The 6,755-nt window shown below is 33.7% G+C and overlaps 1 long non-coding RNA gene across 14 annotated transcripts; it reads right to left on the reverse strand.

Annotated features, from left to right (window-relative positions):
• On the reverse strand, positions 1 to 5,347 carry LOC130967965 (uncharacterized). 14 transcript variants are annotated; one of them, XR_009081473.1, is made up of 13 exons: positions 4,978 to 5,347; positions 4,545 to 4,792; positions 3,941 to 4,003; positions 3,746 to 3,823; positions 3,055 to 3,137; positions 2,874 to 2,966; positions 2,702 to 2,767; positions 1,698 to 1,861; positions 1,471 to 1,546; positions 1,318 to 1,368; positions 912 to 1,096; positions 452 to 575; positions 1 to 267 (listed from the first exon to the last, which is right to left on the reverse strand). It is a non-coding gene; the product is annotated as an uncharacterized LOC130967965 (long non-coding RNA). The 14 variants fall into 14 exon arrangements; XR_009081468.1 differs by having other exon boundaries at positions 1,698 to 1,873; XR_009081474.1 differs by having other exon boundaries at positions 2,679 to 2,767.
• Between the last annotated feature and the right edge of the window lie 1,408 nt (positions 5,348 to 6,755).

The following is a 6,755-nucleotide window of genomic DNA, read 5'->3' on the forward strand; positions in this document are numbered from 1 at the left end:
TACAAAACCTTGTCTTACTAAACTTACCAAAATACAAGCATTGCAATAAACACTAATCAGTCAAATCTACCATCCAGTTTCCTAAACTATGTTAATATCTAATAATGTATTTAAACGGAATATGAATATGTATTTAAACTCTTGCTGCTGCAGCCCTTCTATATCAGTTCTGTACTTCATATGCAAATGTGCAATCATCTGTTCTTGCATGAGAACAGGCAATTTATTCCGTTTGGCAAAACTTGTCACAGCTTGAATTGTGTCTCTCTGAAATGCACATGTAGCCAAGAAAACCAAACATCAGAAGTACAATCAAATTAGCAATGAACCTCTTAGAAAGATAATGATCTAGAATCACAATAACCAATAAACCTGGAATCTGCATTAAAAATAAATAAATAAATAAATAAATAAATAACTGAAGTTGAAGAAATGTATATATAGAAGTTACCTTTCAATATAAATAATCATATCACCTGATATAAAACGGCTGCACACTCGTCATAAATAGCAACCCAGTCCCACTTTGCACCATCTGATTTAGGATCAACTTTTTGAAGATACTCAGCTATAACCTATAGTGTAAAAAGAGCATGTGTATCAGTGATTTAAACAGTGTGGCAAAAACCACCATATTCTATAAGTCCAATAAAGTAAGTATAAGCTGAACTTCATTTCTGGAAAGTCCAATCTCTTAAGCAACCTGTTCCTGCTCTTTTGTAGTGGTAGTACTTGGAACAAGTTATAATAACAGCTCCTGTTCTTGATCCTCTTCCTCTTGTAAGAATTAATAGATAGTAACTTCCAATTAATCCTTTAATAGAGTCAACTAAGCTATAATTCAAGTTATTTGAAAGATTAAAAGCTATAATTTACAAACCAAAGCTAGAAAAAGAAGAAATAGCACTCACATAAATGAAGCTATTCTCCTGCGCTTGGTTTTCATCATCAAACACTGTCAGTATCAAAGAATGTGAGAGAGTTTATTGAAACACTAAACTGGAAGCTTTATTATAATGTGATACACCAATTCCGGCCAAGAGACCCTCACTCTTCATCAATCCCACAATCTTCTAGTAAATCCTTGCATTGCTCTCTGCAAATCAAGTTCTCAATTGGTTCAATTCATCAAAAAAAGATACTTCAACCAGAGACGATGTCTTTGTACTTATCACTGTCTTTTATTCACTTAAATTGAAGAAAGGAACATACAGTTCACCTAAACACGTATATAAAGTAAGGAATTAAGACTCTATTAAATGCTTGAATGATATATTGATTATTAAGATTCATCTAAAGTGTTGGTTGGCTATTCACCTCTTCTTCCTTTTGCAATCCAAAAGCAAATCCCACCAGGACTAATACCATCTGCATGAATGACCAATTTGGATTAAGAATAACAAAGAAGCACCGTAAAGACTTATAAAAGTGTTATCCAATTGAGAAATATTTATAATTTTACAATTTTACCTTTGACAGATTCTGCTATTACATACAGACTGGAGTAATTTTTTACCATGGTCCCATTTGGATTTAGCTTCCACATCTGTTGGAACACTGGATAGATCAGCTTTCAATAGAATCTATATATATCAATCAACAAAATACAAATTGGGCCAATGCAGGCTTCTATACTTATTTCTAGAGATTAAGGGTTACATGCAAATCTTGTATGTGAAATATGGAGTAAAGCATACCTGATTTGCATCCCATCTGCAAGGAGTAAATGTACCTCTCTTGAACTTAGAAATAAGCTTTTGTTTTGGGGAAGCATCCAAGCAGAATTTCATTTCGTTGGTTGCAACCAAATGATGTTTACCCCGATGTCTTCTTGATGCGTACTCTCGCCATCAATGTATCTCTACAACAATACCTGGTATTTGATTGTGAATATAATAATTGACTAACTAGAAGATATTTATGGTAGTGCATATAATAATTGACTAACTAGAATATATTTATATATATCTGGAGTCATGATATCAAAATTTACCTAGATATTTGATTGTGAATTAACATACAAATAGAAAAGAATATTTGACTTAATTATAGTATCTTATGTGATTTGTTTGCCGAGAATAAAACTTTTTTTATTTTTGACCAATGAAAATACTTTTATACATAATATTTTAAGAAAATAAATTGATTAAAATTTAAATTATAAAATTAAAAAATAAAATATTAATAAAAAATATTATAAAAGGTGCATATTTTTCCTTATGAAGAGATAAGAAATTGATGATAAAATTGTGGAAGGTTTTGTTTTAGAAATTGATGATAAAATATTAATAAAATACTTTTATACTTTTATACATAATATGTATTGAATTCTCGAGGAATGAAGCTTTTTGCAAGCAGATGGTTACCGGCGAATGGGAATCCAAAAGCAATGATCTTCATGTGCCATGGCTATGCCATGGAATGCAGCATCACTATGAACAGTAATTAATAATTTTAAATAATAATTACACTACATAAATATAAGAAAATTAGGTTAATAAATGAATGAATGAATGCAGGCACAGGAAGAAAGCTTGCAAAAGCAGGATATGCAGTGTATGGTGTGGATTATGTTGAATCTGACAGTTTTAAATATGATACCAATGCAAACCACAAAATTGGAATTGGAATTCTAACTCTAACTCTTGAAGGAATTAAATAGCATAATATATATAAACCTTAATCTTTGCATATTGTGCACCTGTTGCTACCGCCGCTCATCCATCTCTGAGACCCTTTCTTCTCCATTGTGAGTAGTTTTTTTCCCCTTGAAAATCACAATCAGCATAATTACAATAAGTGAAAGGCATGAAGAAGGTAGAACAGAAACAGAAAAATCAAAGTACGGAACCATTTCGCGACAAATCTCTAACCGAAGATGCCGTCGAACATTTTGGTGATTAAAAACTATTTGCTGACGATTACGGTGATCAGGTAAGCCAAAAGGGATCATAGTATCAAACCGGCTAACATGAAAAGAAATAGCAGTTAGAATAAGATTTGATCGGCCAAGCAAACATAGCAAGCTGCAGAGGAACTTGTATTGAAGCTCACCTGATTAATGCAGGATCAAGGTCTTCCTTTCAATTGGTAGCAGCAATCATAACCACTTTCTTATCCTGTTCAAAGCCATCTATCTGCAAAATTGATTCCTTACAATGGTCAAATTCTATTAAAATTTAAACTTTCAGCAAGTTTGACATATGGTTTCAATTAGTTGTTGAACAGATTGCTTAACAAGGGTCTATTCACACTTATTACTTATCAGGCCATTTACTATCTAATGAAAATTAAGTCAACAGCTTACTTGGAATCACTGCAGATATAATCTCATCACAAACTAAATCCTATAATCAAAACAATAATAAACTTTTTTTCTCTTTGGCCTATTTATTTACATAGATCAATCAAGACTAAGCACTTAAAGGCTGAATACCTGTTAAAGCTCAATGTTAGGACCATATTAGTTACAATTCATTCATGTGAAATTAGTATAAATAGAAGGAATAGGGTAGAGATAAGTGTCTCTAGTCAGTTGGGATCTTTTGGGAGAGATTGGGGATCTACAATTCCCTTATAAGAGTATTTGTAAATTGCAATTCGTCTAGGATTCTTCTTGGCATATTGTCAAGAATTTCTCAAAATATACACAGGGTTATATATTCTTCTCTTTCTTATTTGTAACAGGGCTAACACACTACCACACAATTTCAACAGACATAAAGCAGCAGGACATGAGAATAACCTGTCGTAACAACGCTGACAATATTCTCCATGTAGCTTCATGCATTTCATTATCCCGAGCAGCAGCAAAAGAATCAATCTGTATCCCAAAAAAGAAGACAAAGTCTCAATCAATATGCAAAGTACATAAAAAAGAAACCATTAAGAGAATGAGAGGCACATAGCAACTTCTCAGAAAAATGTCTAGCTTCATTACCTCATCCAGAAATATAATAGCACCATTAGGAAGTTCATTTGCAAGTGAAAACACTTTTCCCTTCTGAGAGTTCTCCCACATGAAAATATTACACAGACTGGTCCTTAACTTGAACTAACAAATACCAAAATAACCTTTTTTATAAGTCAATATTTGAAGACACAAACACTTGAATCAATTAGCAGAGGAACCTCTTATAAGTTCAATATATGTTCCCCTCACAATGAACAATTTTCTTTTCACGATTACTCTATATAAAGAAAACAAAGAAAGCATGTCCTTGCTTGATTCACATTGGGAGCTAAGCTAGTTTTAAATTTCAAAATTTTACAATGATGGACATGCAGTAGTTATAATAATAAGCACCAAAGAATCATCATCTATAACAGAAAATAAGTTCCAATCTTTTCCATCTCTCTCAGGAAATTCATCAACCACATGGCAAGCATAACAATACTGAACTGAAATACAGTTAGAAAATAAGCAACTGAGAATGAACAAGAAGAGAAAGAGAATACAAATAGAATTTGAGAATGAACAGAAACACACTACGAGCAATGTTGAGTGGATTGAAGAAGAAGAGAATGCAGAAGTGAGAACGTACTGGCGCCGCTGGCGGAGGAGACACATTAATGGAATAGGTGATTCGCTCAATCTCATAAGCTATGGCATCGTGACCAGATTTGGAAACGCGTCGATAGAGGCACCTTCACTCGAACGCAGAAGGTTGATGGAAGCGGCTGAAATGAGATGAATGGTGGTGACGATGGCGGCGACAAACTCTAGGGTTTGAGATGAACTCACTCTCGTTCTCCTTTCCCTCTCCCTCCGATGTGCGATCTCAGATTATACCTAGAAGGAAAAAGAAAATTAACCAAGAGAATTATACTTAGAGAGCTATTGTGACGAAAGCTTTACAAAACTCAGATTCAACCAATCAGGACCACCATTGAAGGGGAAAAAGAAAATAAAGGCTCTGTAAAAGCTTATCCAAATTAGGCTTAAGAAAATTTAAGATCAACTAAGATGCACAAAACCAGATAGCAGAAGCTCCACTGAGGACAGCAATGATGGCGTTGCTTGTGGTGACGAGGAGATGAGCGGCGGCGCAACGAACCCTCAAATCGAAGCCAGAAAACCTAATCAAAGAAGAGCGCTCCTTCGAAGGCAGCAACAACGGCATTGCCGCCAGAGGAGAGCATCGTGGATGAGAACGCATATCTCATGTTGCGATGGAGTTTCTTCTTGATTCTCACATTGTGATGGAGGTTCGATTGAATAGCATAGCCTTTATTAGTGAAATAGAATAGCTTTTTTACCAGTGAAGCGGGAGCAAGTAATGGCGTTTAAAACCGCCTAAATCACCAAAAGACTACCACTTTCTACAAACAAATTATGGCAGCTGCATAAACCGCCTCACTTTATGAAAATAACGGCAATTTTATATAACCGCCATTATATTGATGCCATTTTATATCCATTTTTTGTAGTGGTAAATCACTTGGACTGTATTTGGTTCTAAGAATAAAATAAGACAAGACTTTGAGAGCAAAACATAAATGATAAAGATACAAAAATTAATATTCTTATATTTTATTTGGTGATAAACTAGAACAAATTATAAAAATCCAATTTATTCTTTTTTTATTTAAAATTTTTAAAAAAAGTATAATAATAAAAAATATAATTATAAAAAATTAACAAGAATAATGAAAAAAATAAAAATAAGTTGTGTCTCTTGTTAGAGTATCTCTATGTCATTCCTGTCAAGATGGACACGAAAAACATTAATTCAGTGTCTCTTAATACAATATTTCTGTCTATATCTTATCTGTTAAATATAATTTTATGTCTCAGTGTCTCTATTTTAGTGCCTTGTACCTATAAACAAACACAGCTTTAAAGATAGATTTTTGAGACTGTTTCGAATCTCAAATAAAAAAGAATAGTATCCGTGAATGTGGTGTATAAATTGGCTCTGGGTTTAGAATTTTCGACAGTGAATGAGTTTTTTAAAAGTAAAAAAATACAAAGAAATGAGTTACTATATTTGCTGGATAGAGTAATCTTTTGTGCAAGTTACGAATAACTTGACGTGAAGATATAGTTCAGATGAAGATATTCTACAAAGTCTTTTATCAAAAATAGCTATTGGAAAGACTCATGGTGTGCCCAAAAAGAAGCATATCTTTAATGACTTTTGGTAAGAATTAGTGTCTTCAAGAGTGAAAACGCTCACATTGTTTATGCTATCAAAGGCATTCAATACAAATGATGTATTAAAAAGAAGGTGAATCATAAGCCAAGAGGAAGATATGTGCATGATTCGTGGAGTTAAACCCAAGACGGTAAACCACTTGTTCATATATTATAGATTTGTATCTAATTTGTGGTAGTTGGCTTTAGGTTTAGGGAGCATTCATTAGATAGGGACTAATGCGGTAAAAACATAGTGTGAGAGCTGGTTGGAACAAAAGGTAAATAGATTCAAAAGAAAAGTTTGAATAATATAGATAGTTTGAAAGTATAAAAAAATTAAGTGTTTGAATAAAAAGGTAGTGGATTGGAGCCAGCATTTCCTAAGACATTGATTGTTCGGCAATGGCATTGGAAAGTAGGAAGAAATTAAGCCAGTGGAGCCGTGGAGGCATCCCTCGAGGTGGAAACTCGAGGTTCTCTATTCTTAGCGCCGTAGGCATGAATCAGGGATATTAGAGGTGTTGTTCGAAGATGTGCATCGCCAGTCTTTTATCACCAGGTCGCCATTTCTGCAAGATCAGAACCACTACTTATAGCGCCAGAGTTGGGCAACGTC

This window comes from Arachis stenosperma, chromosome 3 (assembly GCF_014773155.1).
Source record: "Arachis stenosperma cultivar V10309 chromosome 3, arast.V10309.gnm1.PFL2, whole genome shotgun sequence".
NCBI lineage: Eukaryota > Viridiplantae > Streptophyta > Magnoliopsida > Fabales > Fabaceae > Arachis > Arachis stenosperma.